The sequence below is a fragment of the Amblyomma mixtum genome, chromosome 1, assembly GCF_055824585.1.
Source record: "Amblyomma mixtum isolate Tamu chromosome 1, ASM5582458v1, whole genome shotgun sequence".
NCBI lineage: Eukaryota > Metazoa > Arthropoda > Arachnida > Ixodida > Ixodidae > Amblyomma > Amblyomma mixtum.
Window position 1 is genome coordinate 94,487,363 of NC_143012.1, and position 22,308 is coordinate 94,509,670.

General features: G+C 53.9%; 1 pseudogene; it reads left to right on the forward strand.

Moving 5' to 3' along the window:
- Window positions 1-364: 364 nt before the first annotated feature.
- LOC149367242 (uncharacterized) lies at window positions 365-21,570 on the forward strand (annotated as a pseudogene).
- Window positions 21,571-22,308: the final 738 nt, after the last annotated feature.

Below are 22,308 nucleotides of genomic sequence, written 5' to 3' on the forward strand. Positions count from 1 at the left end.
AAAACGCTTTCGCCTCTACGCACTTTAGATAGTCAAAGTGCCCCCTGAATTTTTTTTCCTGACCACATCCATGAGCACGTGCCATCATCTTCACGTCACAAAACAACTACTATACCACTATACCTTGGCCAATCCACCCACGTGAGTATGTGTCGTTATAAAGAGGATGAAGAAGAAGAACTACTACAGTACCCTGGCCAATCCCCCCGCGTGGGTATGTGCCATTTTCATATGGAGAAGAAGAAGAAGAACTACTACAGGCCCGATGGCGCAGAGGTCCCAGCTTCGAGAAAGAGAAGGCAGACAAGCACAGTAAGACATTTCGCAGGCTTCCTCTGTCATTGGCCTTCCACCACCGGCCTCGATGGCTCGAAACCTACAGCTTCCAGAACAGTCACTGGAAGAAAAGAGACTAGTGGTGCGGGCCCCGGCCCAGCCCGCGACTGCCGTTGCGAAGACAGCGCAAGCGTCCTGGTCTCGGCCACCACTCCCCCGATCATTCTGGGCTCCAAACCTACTAGCAGTAGCCAAGGCCTGCCCGGATCCAGCCGACCACATCAAGTCATGTGTCGTCCTGGACTACATGGAGCCAGAGAAACAGGCTCCCGAAGCAGCACTGCCGTGGAGGCACGTTGCTCTGTGCCTTACACTCCTTGCGATCATCGTCTTGTTTGTCTTCCTGTGGATCTTTCAGTCAACTAAGGAACGTTCTAAAAGTCCGGTTCCCTCTGAGAGCTACTTGCAGGACTTTTCTGCTTCCGACGTGCACAGCAGGATGGCTGCGAGCTCTGTGAATGATACCGCCGATTACAGCGAGGACCCTGTCGACCAAACTACCCGAGCATTGTGCGGAAACGAAGCGTAGGCTATTTCTACAAATTTATGTGCTGAAATGTTTTGATGGTATGTGGACTCAGAGCATAACCATTTTCTGCGCAACGGGCTGTTGCTGATATCGAATGTAATTAGCTGCACTGATCAAGGTTTAATATGCTTCATATAAATATAATTTGCATGTCCAGAATGCGAGAGTAAAAATTTGTGAAATAGCTGTAAGTCCTGTAACCTCATAAGGAGAGTACACTGATTACCTTGTTGCCCGGCCTCGCTAATTAGCCGCAAGAAATTTCATGCCGCCCCTAATAAGCGTGAAATGTTTTCTCTACGGCGCCCATTTTAAAGGCGTCTCGTTTGAGGCCACGTCTTCTTTAACGTGATATGTACTGCGTCAGGGCAAAAAAAGGGAAATGTAATTTAGAAGAACGTCAATCTGGGCTAGATGGTGCATTATTTGAGAATTAAATGGCAATAGCGCTACAGCAAGACGTACACAAGAAAGAATGAGGCAGGACATGTGCGAACTTCTGAATTTATTTACTGCAAAGCCAGCAAATATATAGAATATATAGCAAATATACAGATTCTCGGCAGGAGTGGAAATGCGGTAGGTTTTGGAAGCGTTCCACACAGAGCGTTGACTAGATTGTGTAAGTGATACTTCGGTCCGTCTTTTCAAGACTGAGATATCCTATCTTGAACGGTTTTGTTGATGCCTTGTTGTACCGGTTTTTTTGCGCATGCCTTAAATTTTCTATATATTTGCTGGCTTTGCATTAAATAAATTCAGATGAAGTTAGCGCATAACCTGCGTCAGTCTTGTGCTCTTCTCGCTGTAGCGCTATTGCCATTTCAGTCTCAGGCAATGTAATAATCGCTAAAGAAAGGATGACGAAATGAATGAAAAAGAGGTCCGATCTAATGAAGTCCAGGAGCATATAGTGATGCGGTCCCTGCGTCCAAGCGATATATGTCGAAGAATTGGTCGGCGCGTTTCATAAAATCACTTTCTTTTTAACAGTAAAATGCATCTTGGCTGCGACAGAAAATTGGTCAGAAAGATGGATTCATGTGTTCAGAAACCGTTGGTGTAGCGCGCCTTCACGCGCGATGGAATACACACCTTATTGATAGAGAAAGAACAAAACTTTATTAATAGGAATTTGGGTCCCCGCACGACCCCATTGCGCTCAAGTGTTTTTGTTCCTAAGGTCCATAACACTGCCAGCCCGGCCGGTGGCGATGGTCTCCACGGCCCGGGTCCTCCGAGCGCAGCAGGGTCTCCCAGTCCTCCCAGCTCTTCAGGTTCTCTAGGTCCCGCGGGGGAGGGTCCGCCGGGCAGAGGGAAAGGATGTGGAGGGAAGAGGCGAAGGGTTCTGGGCATAGGGCGCATGCTGGAGTGGGGAAGGAGGGATGATAGAGGGCTAGGGTAAGGGGTGAGGGGAGAGAGTGTGCCTGTAGTCTGCGCCAGAGTGTTGCTTGTTTGTTATCTAGGGAGGAGTGGGGCGGGGGGTAGAGCTGGCGCGAGGCTCTGTAGGCCTGCGTCAGCTAGCTGAATGAGTGCATGCGCTCCTTTGTGAATCCCCGATCCAAGGCCACCTGAGCCTGGTTTAAAGAAATTCGGGCTAAAAGGTTGGCGACCTCGTGTCCGGGATTCCCGGAGTGCGCAGGCACCTATATCAGCTCCACTTGTCGGGGTGGGGGTGCATCGGGCCAGCGCAGTATGGCAAAAGCAGGGACATGAACTCGGCCTCGCGCAGAATTTAGAACCGCTGTTTTAGAGTCTTAAAATGTACCGAGCTTCCGTGCGGGTGACGGCGATTGCAATGGCCGCTTCCTATGCACCCTGTAGGGAGTTGTCTGTGGGGGGGGAGAGGTAGTGTGACGACGGCAGATGAAGAGGAGCTCACCACAGCTGTGGTCGCTTCATCATCTGCGCAGGCAGCGTGCATCTATACGGCGTTCGTCTCGGAGCCATACTCTCGGTGGAGTGCCTTCGCAACGGCGCTGGGCGCTGCTCATGGTGGGACGAGTGCATATTTCTCGGCAGTAGCTTGATGAGCAGCTCTCGGTGAAGGGGTCGAGGAATGGGGAGAGGGGTTGGGTCGTTAGCCGGTATTCTGATTCCGAGCGAGTCCGGGATATACCGGCCTGCGGAGGTTTGTGTCAGCCTGATGTATCGGCCTGTCGGGGGCCTCCACAAGTTCCCCGATCGTGTTGTGGAGGCCCAGGCGTAGCAATCTGTCTGAGGGTGTGTTGAGGGTCAGATAAAGTGCGACCTCGAATGCCTTGTGGATCAAGGCATCCAAAGCTTTTATGTCGCGTATGGATAGTTGTAAGTATGAGGCCGTACAGAGCACACGGCTAAGTACGAAGGCATGGATGAGGTGGCAGAGGTCGTGCTGCTTCATGCCCTTATGGTGGCCCAAAACTGCGGATGAGGTGCGACATCCAGCCTGCAACCTGCTTGAGTTTCTTGAAGGTGATGGTCTTTTTGCCATCGGTATGAATGTGCAGGCCCATTACATGGAGGGTGCCAACGTTCGGTACCGGGTCCTCATTCAGTTCAATGAAAAAGGGGGAGCGCTAGGAACGGCGGTTCTTAGGCCAGATAAGGAGCAATTCGGACTTCTCGTGAGAGCAAGACAGTCCGATGCTCCGTGCGAATTTCAGGTGAGGGTGGCTACTTTTCCTGTAAGGTGTTCTCTATGCCACCGTCACTGGCGTCGGTGGTCCACAGTGTGATGTCGTCGGCATAAAGAGTGCGCTTCAGGTGGGGAATAGTTGGCGATTTTCAGGCGAAGGGGATGAGGGTGATGTTAAACACGAAGGGAAGAGGACGGACCCTTAAGGCATGCCGATGCTCTGAAGACTGTAGGAGAGGATAGAGAGAGGGCCGAAGTGTATCTCAGCAGTGCGGTCAGCGAGGAATGCTTGAATGTAGGTGTGCGTGCGTGCACCCGCATTCAATAGAGATAGGGCAGTCATGATCGCCTGATGTTCAATGCCATCAAAAGATTTAGAGAAATTCAAAGCTAAGACTGCCTTGGTGTGACCCGGAAGAAGCGGATCAAAAATGACGTGTGCGAGTTGCAGCATTGCGTCCTGTGCGGATAGAGGGGGGCGGGGCGGAATCCCACCATGCTATGCGGGTATAGATTGCTGTCCCGCGTGTTCCCTGTGAGTCTCGCTAACACATGCTCGAGGAGCTTCCTGAGGCATGAAGTTAGCGAAATCGGGCGATGGTTTTGGACTGTAAGTGTTTTGTTGGGTTTGTGTATGAACATTACCTTCGCGTGGCGCCAGGTCTGCGGGAGGATACCCATCTTCCAGAACTGGTTGACGTATTGCGTAATTTTGGTGATTAATCGGCCATACAGATTACGGAGCATGGAGTTTGTGATCTGGTCTGTTGTTTCGGAGAATCAGGAAGGCCGCTCGACTAACTGCTCCGTGATGTCTGTGTCCAGTGAGTGATTGGCTGGTCCTGTGTAGGCGGTAGAGGCGTGGGGGCACCGGTAGAGGTGTATGTGGTCTGAAGTTTGTCTAGGATGGCATCGGTATCGTCAATGTGTGCGTGAGGCATGTCACGTGGTGTTGTGTTGCTGATTTGGTGAGGGGCGTCAATGACGTGTCGGAGGAGTTGCCGTAGGTGTTTGCTGGTCAGGTTTCCGGCGGTCCCTTGTTGGATATGCAGAGGCCCAACTTGAAACACATAAAGCACAGGCCATTCATGATGTTACTTCCCATTATTGCACAGTGATCAATTTCAGATCTGTGCTGCTCAACTTTTGCGAGCTTTGCGTGATTGGTTAGCATACAAGTGCTCGTCGCACTCATGACTTCGTATGATAAAGGTGCCGGCCAGTCCTGAACAGGAGTGACGTGAGAGCATAACACGATTTGTCACAGCATGGCACATGACCAGTCATGGTAGTCACTGAGAAACGCGCTGGTCAACAGCGAAGAGCACTTGCAAGCAGGCTTTGTCAGAAACAGGCCAACACCTTTGCGTGTGGCCCGCGCATCGGCTGGCATCGCCAACGCTGCCAATCTATCGTGGTTGAGAGGAACAGTCATCCTTATTACCTTCATGAGGTTGAGAGTTAAATACGTGTTACGAGAGCTCGACTGCGTGTTCGCGTAGCAACCTTCCCGCTTCTATGTTATAGAGCGCAGCTCAGGCTCCCGTTTCTGCGTGTCGCGGCGTCGCCATCGTCTTCGCCGTTGTCCGTTGTACCCAGCAATGGACACCCTTTAAGCTGCGAAAGCATTGCAGCGGGAGCTTGGAAAGGAGAAAGTGAAAACGCAACCTCCTCCCCTCCTTAGCAACCGGCGCGCCTGTGGGGGCGCAGCTGTGCATAGCAACCGTGACGTCACACACTAGCGGTAGAACGAACGCGTGCGCGTCGGCGGTGGCAGCTACACCGCCGTTCCTTCGCCAGACGTCTCGTTGCAGTCGAGTAAGTGAAACGCATGGCTCCGATGCGGCCCACTGTGATTCCACTCCAAGCGGTTCGGGGAAGCGGCAGTGAGTTGACCACAAGGCTTTCGCCAAGCACACTTTAGAATTTCCAGGTATTTTTTTTCGAGGAAAGGAAATGCGCAGTATCTGTCTCCCGCAGCTGCTAAAGCAATAGAGCGGGGGATTGGAAATCAGAGGGTAAAATTTGTAACTTGGTTTTTGAGGAAAGAAAGTGCGCATGCATCTCACACATCTCGGTGGACACCCAAACCAGAGGGAAGGCGCCTAACTGCCCTCTTGGAACAGTGAACCCCTCAATCGGGCTTTAAAGGGAAACTGCATAGGTTTTAGAAATCAACGAGCTTAAGAATGTGTGAAACTTGCAGGTGAAGCATGCGAAGTCTTTTATTGCGAAAGCAATACTGCTTGCACTTTCAGCCCATCGCGTAGCGAGGCCGGTAGCTACCAACGGCGGGCTAACTCCTGCTGCTGCCACGCACGGCGCGCTTAGCGGTCTGACGTCACAGCTGCAAGAGCGGGGCTCCAACTTGCGCCGTCGCATAGCGAGGCCGCAGCTACCAAGCGCGGCCTAACTCCCGCTCCTGCCGCGCGCGGCGCGCTTAGCGGTCGGTTCGGGTGTCCACCGAGATGACAGAGATAGGTAGGTAGGAAAGACTTTAATTGCTCTAGAAAGGTGCTAGTAGCAGACGAGAAAGAAGAGGTCCATCTTCCTTCTTCTCACAGGGTCGGTGCCCCTATTCCAGGGCTCCGCTGAGCTTCGCTGCTCGTTGGGCGTGCTGGATAAGACCTTGTTGGCAACCCAGATCGCCGCTGGAGAGCCGGCTCTCCCACTGTTCTGCACTCGGGTCTTTGCGAAAGTTGTCGTTTTTACTGCATTCCCACGTGATGTGGTACAACGATGGTTTGCTACCACACCACGGGCAAGTGTCCCGATATTGCGTCGGGTAAATCTTGCTAAGGATATGCAGGTTTGGGAATGTTCCTGTCTGCAATCTTCGCCAATACACTGCCTCTAGTTGATTTAGATCAGGATGAGGCGGCGGATAGCGGATCCGTACCCCCTTATAGTAGTTCAGAATGTCTGAGTACGTAGGGCTGACTCGGTCGGGTAGATCGTCCGATTGGGAGGAAGCTCGGCTCGTATACCCTCGAGCTACCTCGTCGGCGCGTTCGTTCCCGGCTATGTCGGTGTGTCCTGGCACCCAGTAAATGCTGTGTGTGACTTTTGGTGGGGTCGCGCTCTGGAGGAGCCGGAGCGCGGCGCGACCTATGCGGCCGTTCATGTAGTTACGGCACGCTTCTCTCGAATCTGTAAGGATGGTAAGGGACATGTTGCTTCGATAACCGGCTACCGCCGCTAGAGCTACGGCCAGCTCCTCCCCTTCGGTTACCGTGCAATCCCTCACTGAGGCGCTAGCTAATTCCTTTAAGTTCGAATCAATAACTACCGCCACTGTGCTGTTATGTGAGCTTCCTGTATACGGAGCCGCGTCCGTGTATACCGTTGTGGATTTTGTAGCTAGATTTTGTTGTACATACCTCGCCCGGGCTGCCCTACGGGCCGCATGCAAGTTGGGGTCCATGTTCCGGGGAAGGGAGCGAACCTTTAGCGTCTGGCGAATTGCGTCCGGTATGCTCGCAGTACGATTCTCGAATTCCGCAGTTCGGCCTAGCCCCAGTCGCCTAAGGAGCGAGCGCCCCGTAGGAGTCTGCTGGAGCCTAGCTAACTGCGTGACCAGTTGGGCTTCTTTGATCTCTTCGAAGGTGTTGTGAATTCCAAGAGCCAGTAGTTTTTCGTTGGAGATGGTCATTGGTAGATGCAAGGCAGTCTTGTAAGCTTTGCGGAGTATGGTATCTGCACTATCCACTTCTCCTTTGTTGAGGCTGAAGTACGGGAGGGCGTAACCCACGCGACTGACCACCAGGCTCTGAACCAGGCGCAGGGTATCCCCCTCTCGCATGCCGCTCCGCTTCTGCGACACGCGCGTGATCATTCTGGCGACCTGTGTGGTCGATTGCTTGAGAAGGCCGAGCGTATGGCCGCATCGCTGGTTGCTCTGCAGCCACATTCCCAAGACTCGTATCTTGTCTCGTTCGGGAATTAGCTGTCCTTCGAGGGAGACATTGAGGGACCCTTCCTTGTGTATCCCTTTGTGGACTCGCAGGAGTTCTGATTTTTCGGTGGAGCAGGCGAGGCCCCGTGCACTGACATATTCTTCCACGCAGGTAGCCGCTGCTTGCAGTCGTTCTTCTTTCTGGCCGAGCGACCCAGTGGTAACCCAGACCGTGACGTCGTCAGCGTATATTGCGTGCTGTATGCCTTCGATCTTCTCGAGTTGTCTCGCGAGGCCGATCATGGCCACGTTGAAAAGTAGTGGCGAGATGACGGACCCTTGAGGTGTGCCTTTGTTGGGGGTCGAAAATTTAGCGCTGCGAAGGTCTCCGAGCCCAACCGTTGCAGTGCGGTTGGAGAGAAAGGCCTTCACGTAGCTGTGAATCTTCTCGCCGCAGTGGAGGTTGTCAAGTCCTTCCATTACAGCCGTGTGGCTAACGTTGTCAAAGGCTCCTTTGATGTCCAGGGCCATAACCACGTTCTCGCCTACGCTCGGGACGTTGGTGAGGACTTCCTCTTTGAGTTGTAAGAGGACGTCCTGGGTGGAGAGGTGGGCTCGGAAGCCGAACATACTGTGGGGGTACAGGTCTTCGTCTTCCATGTAGCTTTGGAGCCTCCGAGTAACGACTCGCTCGTAGAGCTTGCCTAGGCAGGAGGTGAGTGAGATAGGTCGGAGATTTTCGATCTGGAGTTTCTTACCCGGTTTGGGGATCATTACGACCTCTGCATGCTTCCACTCTTCAGGAACCGTTCCTGCGGCCCAGTGCCCGTTGAGGAAGGTGGTCAGTTGGTCGACCGCCTCGTCGCTGAGGTTGCGTATGAGTGCGTTCTGGATCTTGTCTGCTCCCGCCGCAGTGTTGCGCGTGCATGCCTTTATGGCAGCGAACACTTCTTCCCTGGTGATCGGCCTGTCTAAGTGGGTGTTCGGTTTCCCCAGGTATGGTTTCGCGTATGCCGCAGGCAAGGTCGTGCCGTAGCATTTCTCTTTGGCCTTATCTAGCAGTTCCTCTTCCGTACCCTCGAAGGTGTGGACGAGTCTGCGGATAGCTTTCCCGCTTTCGGCCCTGGTTTGGGTAGGGTCGAGGAGGGTCTTGAGTATACGCCACGTTCTCGCCGTGCTGAGGGTGCCGTCCAGCGAGCTACTGAACTGCTGCCAGCTCTGCCTGGCCAGTTGGGTCGCGTACTCCTCCGCTATCTTGGTGACTTCTGCGATCTTGAGCTTGAGCTTCCTGTTAAAGCGCTGCTTCTTCCAGCGCTTGGTGAGTCCTCGACGTGCCTCCCATAGCCTGATGAGCCGAGGGTCCACCTCTGGTGTTTGCTCGGTGCGATCCACTTCCTGAGTGTACCGCTTCTGGATGTCTTTAAGTTGTTGGCACCAATCATCTATGGAAGTAATCCCCCCTTCCAGGTCCGCGCAAGCCTTGCGGAAAGCCGGCCAGTTGGTGATCTTGGCTGTGCCGAGCTTGCGCTTGATGTTGGTGGCTGCTATCGTGGTCTTCAGGATAAAGTGGTCACTGCCTAGATTCTCCAGCAGATTCTCCCACGTTGCGTGCTTCACTCCCCTGACAAACGTTAAGTCCGGACACGTATCCGGGCAGATCGAAGTGCCAAGGCGCGTGGGTTGAAGTTCGTCTGTTAAGAGGGTACATTGGATCGCTTCCGCCGCGTCCTCGACCTGTATACCTTTGTGATTATTAGTGGGGTATCCCCATTGCTGTCCGCGAGCGTTGAAGTCGCCTACAATGAGCAACGAGTTGCTTTTCGCAAGTTTGCTGGCCCCTAGAAAGAGTGTATCAAAATTCGCGTCCCGCTGGCGAGGCGGGCTGTAGAGGTTTACGATAAAGACACTCTTTTCCTTACGCTTCTTTTTGGGAATAATTTCCGTCACTAAGTGTTCAATTTTGGTGTTGGGAATTGGGTCATGGGCTATGGCTACCAACTTTTTGCTGACCAAGGTTGCCGTGCGTCCGCTATCGTAGCACGTATATCCCCTGAGTGACGGTGTCGTGTTAGTTTCCTGTAAAGCTATTATATCGGGTGTGGAGCCTTGCGTATGTAAAAACTGCATTAGGAGTCCCTGCTTTTGGCGGTACCCCCTGCAGTTCCATTGCCAGATTTCAAGTGTAGTTTGTTTAGCCATGGTTTTGGGCATTGTTCTGATTGGAGCCTTCAGTTCCGAAACGGCGCTCGTGTATGAGCCTGTCCCGGGCCTCGTTTGTTATTCGTTGCGTATTTTGACTTTTGACGTGGTTGCGGAAACTTTGGTCCTGCAACGAAACTTTTTGCTGTAGTAATGTGACGTTCTGTTCTGACAGGTTGAGTTGGACCTGCATGGCATCTAATCTTGCATGAGTTTGGCGGAACTGTCCTTCGGTCCGAATCATGAAATCATCCATGCGCTGCATGAAAGCTCTTAATTCTTCGGGGTTCACTGCTAAGGGGGTTGGAGATCGTTGCACTTCGGCCGCCGGGGTCGGGGGCCGCGGTACGTGCCCTGTTCTCTGAGCCTGCATCTCTTTAATGAGGTCATCGATTTTTTTTCGGAGATGTGCATTCTCCTCTCTTAGTGCTTTAATTTCTTTCGAGTTACGCGTAATATTATCTTGATCCGAGTGCGGAATCAGTGGGTTTGGAGAGCCCGCTCCCCAGCTCACCTTGACGCCGCCCTTCTTCTGTTGTTTCTGCGGCGGCTGCTGCTGCTGCTGCTTCGGCTTGGCCGTTGACCGGTTGAGCGGCGGGAAAGAGTCATCCCTGGATCGGCTCTGGCTGCGATCTCGCACGGTGCTAGGGCCTCGGCTCGAGGAGCGGCCATGGTCCCGCTCCGAGCTAAGCCACCTGGGTCGGCGCTCTCGACTCAGGTGCGGGTTCCGCTGCTGCTGCTGCGGTTGTTGCTGCTGCGTCAGTTGTTGTTGCTGCTGCTGCTGCTGCGGCTGCTGCTGCTGCTGCTGCTGCCATTGTTGTTTCCGGGACTGCCGGCCGCCGGTCGTGCTGCCCCGGAGCTCGTCAGTAGTCTTGAGGCGTCGACGGCACTCCCTGAGAATTACAGAGAATTACAGAATTACAGAATTACAGAATTACAGAGAATTACTGGGCCATTTTCTTTCCTCAAAAAGCGGTGCGTTCAAAGGGCAAGGCATGGCGCAGTAATTCTCTGTCATCTCGGTGGACACCCGAACCACAGGAAGGGAGGAACGCCACCACACGTTCGGCGCGATGCCTTGCCCTTTGAACGCAACGCTTTTTGAGGAAAGGAAATTATCATCTCGGTGGACCCCAGAACCGCACCGTACAGGAAGGAAGGAAGTGGGAGTGAAAGAAAAAGGGAAGCTTCTAGACAATCATCCGTTAGCGTCAGCCGCTCATTTTGGCGACCGAGGCACGCATAAATCTCCCAGCACGTGGGGGCCCTCGTGTGGTGAGTATAATCCCATGTAAAACAAATGGGCAAAACTTTCATAAATAAGCTTTACTAAGAGCACTACCAAGACAAACCACCAGGCAAACCAGGCGCAGCCAGGGCTCCGCTACATACACTGGTAACAGAAACCACAAGAAAAGCAAAGTGGCAACGGTGATCAATTCGGACCTAAAAGAAATCACCAGCGTGTCAATCCGGAACTGTATGGTAGTCGAGTCCGAAGAGGCAGCCGTGGCTCTAGCGGCAGCGGAGGGCTACCGATCCAACAGGTCCTTAACAATACACACCGACTCACAAGCGGCATGCCGCAACTACCTAAACGGTAGAATCAGCCACAGCGCGCTCGGCATTCTCCGCTCAAGTGGCAAAACCGAAAACAACCAGGCCAAACACACGATAGTTTGGGTGCCGGGACATACCGACATTACGGGAAATCAGGAGGCGGATAGGATAGCTCGAGGGTACGCAAGAAACCGAGCATCCAACATTCCCGACACCGCTGAGGAACCCGAGCCGGTAGCCCAAAGCTATACAGACATTCTTAACTACTACAGAGGAATCAGACGAAAATACCCGCAGCCGCCGCGGTGGCTCAGTGGTTATGGTGCTCGGCTGCTGACCCGAAAGACGCGGGTTCGATCCCGGCCGCGGCGGTTGAATTTCTTTGGAGGAGAAATTCTAGAGGCCCGTGTACTGTGCGATGTCAGCGCACGTTAAAGAACCCCAGGTGGTTGAAATTTCCGGAGCCCTCCACTACGGCGCCTCTCATAGCCTGAGTCGCTTTGGGACGTTAAACCCCATAAACCTGACCTAAACCTAACCGAAGATACCCGCCCCCACACAAACAACTCAATAGAGAAGACGCCGTAGCATGGCGACAGATCCAAACGGGAACATTCCCGTGCCTAAACATCATAACCCACACAGTACAAGAGCGAGTGCCCGTGGTGTGCAGACAAACCAACATTATACCATACCACATGGGCATGCCAGAAAATAGACAAGCTTCCCATAATTGAAAACCCGAGTGCGGAACAGTGGGAGAGGATGCTATCCATCGACACCCTGAAAGTCCAACATGGAGTAAGGCGTGCACGCAGGGCAGCTACCCTCAGCGGAGCCCTGGACTAGGGGAACCGACCCTGATGATAAGGTGGAATACTCCATTTGAAGCCGCAAAAAATAATATTGTGAAATAGAGCAAATAAACGTTTTCCACCACCACCACCAGGGCTATTGCTTTCGCAACTTACCGGACTTAAGCAAGCTAAGCCTCTGCCATATTTTATGTCAACAAAGCGCCACCATGAATTTTTGCGCAGCTTCATGGCGCTACTGATGCCGCTGTTCGGTCCGGTGTTCGAGACAGCGTTCTTGTCAATGGGCGACTCCTATCACGCACCATGCATTGCTCAGCGCCTCCGATGACTGGAGGCGCTGAGGAATGGACCAGGAGATCGACCCCTTCGGAACGCATCCTTCGGTTCCCCACTGGTGGTGCTGAACGCAGCGCCGACGGTGGAGGCTCCTGGCGGTGGTGGTGGTGAAAACATTTATTACGAATGAACAGGAGGTATGTTTGGATCAGCCCGTAAGGGACCGATCCTCACAAACACTAGGTGGAGGTCCCTAGTATGGGACCCCAGTGGCGGTTGCCGCCGCTCGCGCGCGCCCGACTAAGGCTTGTTGGGCCTGTAAGTCGTGGCAGCCGAGCAGGGTCGCCTCCCAGTCCTCCCGGGTTGGGTTGGGGATGGGGGGAATAGCGGGGTTGGAGGGGCAGGCCCACACCATGTGATAAGTGTCAGAAGACACTGCACTACAGTGTGGGCAGCTGCCGCTAAAGGAGGGGTCAAAATGTTTTAGCGCTGCCGGGCACAGCAATGTATTGGTGAGAAGGCGGAGAAGGAGCCGCTCATCCGCCTTCTTCAGGCCTTTACAGGGCTAGGGTAAAGGCGATGACAATTTTGATAATATTTTGTAATATCTTTGAATGTATATACCGGATTAAAATCGGGTTCCTGATCGGATGGGGAGGAGAAAACAGCCCGGTGAGAGAACGCGCGGGCGGCTGCGTCTGCTGCCTCGTTTCCTGCCAACCCCTGATGAGCAGGAGCCCATATGAGGTAACGGTGTGCGGGGTCCGTATCCCGTATGCAATTTTGGTATATTCGATAGGCTAGGAAGGGAGTGCAGCCTTGTTCGACGTTCCGACAGGCCCCTCGCGAGTCGGTGATTATGTATTTTGAATTGGAATGTGAGGCCGCGAGAGCGATCGCGACCTCTTCTGGTTGTGTTGCACTGCGGGCTTAGAAAGTTAGGCCGTTAACTGTGTTGCTGTTGTGAACTACCGCGGCCGTGTACCAACCCCCGTGGTGAGGGCCGGAGGCGTCCACGTAGTATACACCTGTTTTGTTGCCATAATATCGGGCTAGCGCTTCCGCTCGTGGCAGGCGCCGATCATTATGGTCTTCATGTGACATGTTTGCTGGACGAGGCCGCACGTGGAGGGCACGTCTCCACAGTTCCGGGATGCCAAACCTATCTTCCATTGGAGGGGTGTGTTGGATATGGAGTCGAGCAAGAAGGCGGCGACCCGACTCTGTTAGCGACAAGCGCGTGTACTGGTTTGTAAGGTGCGCCTCCCGGAGCTCCCGGAAAGTATTCACCACCCCAAGAGCCATAAGCCGGCTGTTTGAAGTAGTGATGGGGAGGTCAAGGGCACGTTTAACAATTTTGCGAAGGATGACCTCAAGGGCGTCCTCCTCTTTTTTCCGTAGGTGGAGATAAGGAGTCGAATAGAGAATTCGACTAGTTACGAAGGCGTTTGCCAGCCGCAAGGCATCCTTACTTCGTAACCCTCCGCGTTTGTTGGAAACCCGGCGGACCATGCGGCCCACCTGGTCCCCCACCTTACTGAGTTTGGCCAATGTAGTGTCCGGCCGCCTGTGTTTGTGGATGTAGAGTCCGAGTACCCGTATCTCATCACTTTCGCGTATGGGACCACTCTCAAGAGAGAGAGAGATATTTTAGTTGTGCACTTCTGTGAGGGGCAGAGGTGCACAAATTCCGATTTTTGAGGGGAACATTGAAGACCGCAGCGGCGGGCGTAGCGGTCTACTATCGTCGCCGCTGTTTGCAGGCTGGTTTCAATGTCTCCTGTGCTGCCCTGTGTGGCCCACAGAGTGACGTCATCGGCGTACAGGGCGTGCTGCACGCCGGTGACACCACTCAGCTGGGCCGGCAGGTGCATCATGGCCAGATTGAAGAGCAGCGGGGAAAGTACCGCGCCTTGAGGGGTTCCCCGCGTGCCGAGTAGGTAAGGACCATGGTCTCTATCTTGAATTCGAATGTAGGATTGACGATCCATTAAAAATTGGCTTATGTATTGGAATGTGTTGAGGCCACAGTCGGTGTGACTTAGGTTAGTGAGTATGATCTCATGTGTTACATTGTCAAATGCCCCTTTAAGATCCAAGGCGAGTACTACCCGGTCATTATGGGGGCATTCGAGGGGGTCAAGGGCATCCCGATTGACTTGCAGGAGGACATCCTGTGCGGATCTGTGTGGGCGGAATCCGAACATGGTGCTCGCAAAGACATGTTTGTGTTCAAGATATGTAGATAACCGATCCCGCACCATCGTCTCCATTAGCTTGCCCACACATGAGGTGAGAGAGATGGGGCGGAGGTTATCTATGTCAGTTGGTTTGCCAGCTTTAGGAATAAAAGAGACCAAAGCCGTTTTCCATTCGATTGGCAGGGGGGTGTCCCCGCGCCAAATCGCATTGACGTATTCCAGGAGGGACTGGTATGCCAAGTCGGCCAGGTTCGTCAAAAGCTTGACGGTGACCTTATCCCGTCCTGGCGCAGTGCCCCGTTTCATTTTGGCGAGAGCCGGCCGCAGATCATGGAGCTGGAAAGGTTGATCCAGCTCCGTGTTCTCTCTGCCTGCATAAGAGTACGCAGTTCCACGGGGGTCTTGGGCTGTACACAGATACTGGTCCCGAAGTTTCTGTGCCAGTTGAGTCGTGTTGCCAGGAAAAGCGTGCAGGACTCGCTGCAAATGTTTTTGTGTTTCGGTTCGTGTTTGGGTTGGGTCGATTAGTGCTCGAAAGAGACGCCACGTGTTTCGGCTGGACATTTGTCGCGCGGCCGTGTTGCATCTATCTACCCAGTTGGAGTCGGCGAGTTGGGCCGCGTACTCTGCCGCTTTCTGGGTAAGCTCGGCAATTCGAGCTTTAAGCTTTCTATTGTGTTTCTGGCGTCGCCAACTGCGGACGAGGCTACGACGGGCTTCCCAGAGGTGTAGAAGGTGGTTATCGACGTCCGTGACCGCCTCTGAGAGCTGGATGTGTGTTTCATGCGAGGAAAGGTGTGCCAGCAGCTGTTGGGACCATGCTGTGTAGCCTTGCGCGGAAATGGGTGTATTATCAAGTGAGTTAAAATTTTGCCTGAATTTTGTCCAATCTGGGATATGGGCTCGTGTTCTGGGACGCTTGAGGGGGCGTGTGCGTAGTGTAGTGTTAATGATGCAGTGGTCGCTACCGAGGGTCTCCTCGGTGTTGAGCCAGTCTGCGTGTCGTATGTTGCTAGTGAAGGGTAAGTCCGGACACGTATCCCGTGTCACGGAATTTCCTAGCCGGGTTGGGTGGTCAGGGTCCGTGTGGAGGGTGAGGCCCAACGTGGACGCAAGCTCCGCCAGCTTACGCCCGCGCGACTCCTCCTTGCGATACCCCCACTGCTGACTGGGAGCGTTAAAGTCGCCCACAATCAGCAGGGGATCGCGGCCCGCTACTCTTAGCGCGCGGCTAAAGAGGTCCGCAAAAGTCACTCGCTTTAGTTTGGGAGAGCAGTACACGTTGAGTATATGCAACGGTGGGTCCCTGCGGCGGACTGGTAGGAGGGTCACCATTACATAAGAGTACTCTAGTTGGAGGTCGAGATCCACTAGGTTGGCTGTGTAGTCTTTGTGAACGAGAAGACAAGACGCGGGATCCTGTTGGAACGTCGTGTAATTTGAAATTGTGGCGCCCAGGCCTGGCTCTTGGAGGGCAACCACGGCTGGTAAGGACTCGAAAGTTTCAAGGTAGAGGCGGAAATTGGCCCGCTTAGTGCGGTCCTTAAAGCCTCTACAGTTCCACTGTGTTATTGAAGTTGACATGGCCGAATTGGAGATGGCGGAACTCCTTTGATTAAGGTGTCTCGCCATGATTTAAAATTCTTGGGGGGGAGGAGGAGGGATTGGCTGCCTCAGAGCCAGCTACTTGCGCCATCAAGGGGGTGATGACGGAAGGAGCGGGGCAGCTGTCCTCATTGTCCGAATCAATAATCAGACTGTTGAATTTTGAAGGGCGGGATACGTCCCTAATGGGGCCCGTCCGACGGAGGAGGCGGGGGTTCTCCGAGATGTGCTTTGAGACCACCGCGGGGACGGCAGATTTGACCTTTGTCAAGATCTGGTCCATGGCGGTCTCGATCATATATCGCAATTTAGAGGTTAAGCGCTCCTCCATCGCAGAGATGGCTGTCACGAGGGCAGGCGAGATCTCCGCGTCGCTCTCCATTGCGTCCGAGTTCTGCGGGCTCGGTGCGGCTGACGCCAATTTTGACTCTAAATTTTGAATTTTGTTGAGCAGAAGCTCATTCTGTGCCCGGAGCACGTCTATCTGTTTTTTGTATTCCGCGTCGAGTGCGGAGACGGTTACGGGGGAGGGTGAGGGATGGGAGGAAGAGGAGGCGATCTCAGCCCAGCTGCTCACCTGTTTGTCGTGTTGAGGCGCTGATACCCGGGCGTCGGCAGCGCCAATTGTCTTGAGGGCCGGGAAGTGGCCAGTGTCTCTGCCGCTGGGCGGTGGAGGCGCCGTCTTCTTCCCGGGCGCTGGCTTCACCGACGGTGAAGAATGTGACGATGCCTTGTGGTCGGTGCCGTGAGCACCACGCGGCGTTCCGCCACCGGCACCTGGTTTTGAATGACTTGGCTGCTTGCCAGGTCGCTGGTTTTTTGGCACCTCTGGGCGTTTAGCCTTGGGGCCATACACCTTGAGCTGCCGGAATTTTCCCGTGCAGTCGCGGGAGTTGGTAGCGTGGGCTTGGCCACAGACTGCACAGGACAGAGTACATTTATGCGGCGCCTTGACTCCGTCGACGGTCGGCGGCGTTTGGCCATACAGGCCGCACTTTTCATCCGGGCAGGGGCAGGTGTCTGCTCGGTGGCCCACAGTGCCGCACCGCACGCAGGCCGGAATGGTTCTCTTGTACGCACGCACAATAGTCACCTCAGAGTTATAATGCACATATCGCGGCACCAGTTTTCCCACGAAGGTGAGCGACCCGATGTCGGATTTGCCAAGCTTGTGGATATCGGCAAGCTCTCCAGCACGCCACTGGATCTTGTTTTGGAGGGACTCACTGGTCTCGTGCTTGGCCACGGTGATGACGCCGCGGCACACGTCTCCAGTGAGTTTCAACTGGCCGTACATGGAGAGCTGGCCCTTCGGTGATGTTAGTTGAAAATCCCGCAGAAGCTTGTCCGCGACGTGCGGCTCTCTGGTGCCTGCGACGATCAGGTTTTGCTCCCATGTGGGGAGCAGGCTGAGGGATGCTGCGGCCTTGGCTCCCAGGTAGGCCGCGAACGCTGCTCCCAGCTCGCCATGTTGGTAGACATCCCTGAGAGCGACGGTCACCCGGGGCATCAGGATGATGACGATGTCTTCTGGATGAAGACGCGGCAGTGGTTTTGGTTTCCAAGAGGGTCCAGTCTTAGACTGGGCCCCTCCGTGAAGCGCTGCAGCGCGCGTAGCAGCGTTGTGCCGTGTTGAGCGGCCTGCCGACGTGGTGTCCGCTCTCTTGGAGGCGGCGTCCCGCTTGCGGGAGCGGCGTTCCACTAGTTTGAAGAGCCTCGGGTTCTCGATGGGCGCAGAATCCGGACTCTCAGGCGTTGGAGCTGAAGGAACCTCGGACCAGGCCATGGCGTCCGGGTCGTAGCCGCGTTGTACATTTTGGGCAGCCATCTTGACACGGGTGGGCGACTCAATCACGGCCGAGCGTCGGCCTAGGCGTTAGGCCTGGCGCCGTCGCCACGAAACGCAAGTGAGGATCGGCCCTAAAATGCGTAAATGTTGCCCCACCTGTGTGTGAGTGGTGTCCACAGGTAGCTGTCGACTTCGCGAAGACAGACGCGGCTGTGTTGACGGGGTTCCGGCCGAGGAACCGTGGCTCCAGCCAAAAGTTGGCGGAGACGATGCACTTGACGGCGACGACGCTAAACGCAGAAACGGGCGCACGCAGGATGGCTTGCGCGCACTACTCAGACCCGCGATTTCTATGTGGCGCATGTGGAGCGCCAGAATTCCTTGCGTCTAAGCCGCTGCGGTGACTGATTAATTAATTAATTGTTTAATTAACCAATTAGCCTAATTAAGCTTCCTACTCAGACCAAATAAATGAATAAAACCAGAAGAAATTTCGTCGAGTTCGGGAATCGAACCAGGGTCCCTGGAGTGCGAGACGAGCACGGTAACCACTCCGCCATGTCAGCTCGTCTACCGAGCCGGAGCGTCCGGGTTCGAACCCGATCGCGGTGGCCGCATTTCGATGGAGGCGGAACGCAAGAGGCGCCCGTGTGCTCTGCCATGTCAGTGCACGTTAAGGATCCCCAGGTGGTCGAAACTATTATACCAGAGTCCTCCACTACGGCCCTATTTCTCCGTCTTTCAATGACACCTTCCTCCCTTCCCTTACGGCGCTGTTCAGGTGTCCACCGACATATGTGAGACAGATACTGCGCCATTTCCTTTCCTCAAAAACCAATTTCCCTTTCCAAGAGCCTACGAGAAGCCCCTCCGCGAAAATCTAGACTACGATATGGCTGTGATTAATAGAGAGCTGTCATCATCATCATCATCATCAGCCTGACTACGCTCACATGGGGGAAAAACCTCTCTGACGTCTCTCCGTTGTTTAATTAAGCATACTCAGCTAGAGAAACCTCTAAATACGATGAGGAGTCAAACTTTAATACTCAGGCGGTAACTATTAATTTCAGGTAACCAGCTTAACCGCTAAAACGTCTTAGCTGTTTGTCGATAACCCCACAGGCAAAAATGCCGAATAGCAGTTTTCAATATTTCTGCTGCAGACCCCGTGACATCCAAACGTGGCATCCGTGATCAAGAGTGACAACATATGGCGCCATTGGCTAATAAGAAGACGAAGCCGTAGCGAGTGGGCGCTGGAGGCTCTCGTGCGCTCTCGAGTTCGAAGCCGTGCTGGCCTTCGTTCTCTCGGCTGATTCCGAAACGCTGTGGCCTCGGAGCACGCCCCCGGGACGGATCACATAGTGTGCTACCAGTGAAATCCCCGCGGCTGCATCTGAATATCCGGAGATCCCGGCAGAGAGCAATAACTCGTGTAACGAGAATGACCTCGCACGCTTTGTGCATGGGTGCGTGAGTACCAAAGCTTCGTCCAAGCACGACTTAAGCCACTGTGGAAGAAATATACCTGCTTCATTTCGCATTACGGCACCGACTGAATTTTTTCGCGCCAGTTGAAACGGCGATACTAGCATGGACGGTGCAGTAGCCACTACCCTTGGCGTTGGAGACTGGAACACTTGCTACGCGGGCTTCGCAGCGAACGCTCCTGCGGGGCGGACGGGCTCAAAGGATGCTGGCTCATTGAAGATATAGCCTCGTGGAACAAGGCGTTGCGGTCAACGAGGCTTGTTTGACAGAGTTTGAACCGGGCAAGCTCTGCCTGCGCTATTACGATGACCGAATTGACCAGTGCGCGACGCACCATGGGTCTGACAATGAAGACGATGGCGCCTTCCTCATCGCCTGGCTTCCTAGACAACACCCCTGCATCCGCGAGGTCCGTGTGCACGATCAAGCACACATTGGGCGGCTCTCCTTCATCTCGTCTCTCATCGCTGGACCAGCGAATAACCTGCAAAGCGTTATGCTTCATGCCACCTTTGGCCTTCTGCCCGGTTGCAGATTTCTCCAAGCCTTTGGCCCTCCGAAGTGCCTGCGTGAGCTTGACCTCACGAACATTTCCGTAAGCGACGCCCTGGCGCCCGAGGTGGCTGATGTGCTGAGGGGAAACTGGCAGACTCTCTGCAGCGTCAAGCTGATCGGCAACCATCTGTCCCGGGAATTTGCAAGCACCCTGCTCCTTGCCCTAGTCGCGTATGAACGGCTAGAGGACTTGGCCTTCGAGGACAGCGGAGAGTCTTCAGCCTGCGACGCCATTGCAGGGGCCTTCAGGAGCAGCAGGCTTCTGCAGAAGCTCTCCTTGGTGTGTCTATGCGAAGCAGGTATGAGCTGCGAGCACTTAAATGGAGGGCGAAGATGTCTCTACTGTTTGACAAGCATGTTTGGTGCGTTAGAAGGCATTCTATCCCTTCAGCACCTAACTCTGGAAACGACATCAATTAGCGACACAATGGGATAGGCATTGGCAACGTTCTTGATTGGCCATCAATCACTTCAAACGCTTTCGCTACTAAATTTCAGCTTTGATAGCAGAAGTGCTGCATGTATGGCGGAGGCATTTTCGGCGAACTGCACTTTGGAGTACGTCAATTTGCGTAACTGTTCCCTGGACGAAAGAACTGTCAGCAAGTTGTGCGCGGCAATTCCTTTCAACACTAACTTGAGAAGCCTCGTTCTGCCGCACATCAGCAGCACATCGCGAATTCTGAAGAAGAAAAATTCTACTCTTGAGCTGCTCAAAGTGGAGTGTCCTGGCCGCGTCCAACTTTGCCTGTCTGTACACGGGCCCTCGTTGTTGACCGAAACCCTGGCACAGGCCCTCGGATGCGCGGCAAAGGTGAAGATCTACCACCTGGGGTTTGTCGGAAACGTCCTGTGCTCCATGTATGCCTCGTTGGCTTTGAATCACTCACTGCGTTCACTACATGTCGAATACGATGGCGGCCCCACTGGCCATGATGGCACAACACAAGGCTCTCTCACCACTGCACTCTGTGCGGCACTCAAGGGATGTGGAAGCCTACGGAGCTTTCACTTAGACGTGCGCAGCGCTTACAATGAGAGAGAGGAAACGGCCCCACTAATGACCAAGATCTTTGACGCCCTCATATACAACCGACGCCTAGGGAAATTTGAGTTTGTAACCTCTCGGTTAACCTTAAATACTGCTCAGTTGCTGTCGGTGCTGGTTGGCAAATTCAAGGGAAGCTTGGTTGAACTGCGCGTCGAGAGCACCGGCAACATATCTGACGCGGTTCTTGTCGTGCTACAAGAGATGATCACCAGGAATGTCTTCCTGTCGAGGGTCACTGTAAGGTGCTCTTCCTGGAATCACGTGGTGTGGGATTCTGCAGGCATCGACGATGCTAAAGAGCAGAACCGAGGCCTGCTCAACAAGGCAGCGACATTCATGATGAGCTCTGACGCAAGGCTTGCACCTTCTGCCAAACATGCCTGGGCAACTGCCTTCGACGAACTGTGCGGCACCGCATCGCTGCAGGAACACCTGGTGTCCCTCTCTGGAGAATCCGAGCTCGAGGTGTCCATAGACTTCAAGAAGGCAAGGGGCCATCTGTATGACAACTGCATGATTTATGCTGGTGTTGTGCGCGCGAGAGTTCTCTGCGAAGCTGGCGACGGCAGCACGCAATTTGATGCACTTAATGTTGACTGCTGGCGCTCCATAGTGCAGTACCTGAAACTGAGTGATGTGGTTTGATGATCGATTGCGAGGTCATTGGAGGACTACTGTGGTCTTGTTTGTTTTATGTGTGCATGTGTGTGCATGTGCGTTCTTGACATTAAACGCGTTTATGCACATGCTTCGATGGCTTTTTTCATTCCTTCGCCCAGGACAGCGACCAGTGGTCAACGTCTACTTCAAATGAAACCTCATTCTCCGCGGCTTGAGTGTTCAAGAGCGTCGTAATGGCTTGACTGGACTTCATGCCGGTGACAGTATTCTATAAGATGTTTGTCGCTTTTTTGCGATCGCCAACTTCTTGCGTAGATGATCCAGCTGCCGCATCGAAAATGATCAGCTGTTCGTGGAGCCGCGCGAGATTGTTGTTGTTTTTAGCCTCGTACAATGGCGCATGCCCACTCAGGGGGATCGGCCAAGCAGTGGGGTGCATAGAAAGTTTTTGTGATGAATTTTTTCCATGGACAAAAAATTGCACCGCCGACCTATTTTCGACTCTTCTGACCCTTTCTTCCTCCTCTTCAAGTGAGGTGGTCAACTTCTTTGGTCGTTGCTCGTGTCGCGTGCATCTTGATTATTTTTGCCTCTTTACTGTTTCCCTGTAACGCGCACTCATTTTCTGTCTTGGGGGAAAACTCCGATTTGGCAAGTGCACGACGTCCGCCCGGCCAGCTGGATGGGCCAAGGGGTCAAGGTGGGGGGGGGGGGGGGGGGGGGGTTGGCCGCCTTGCTCTATACATTTACAACGCGGGTGGT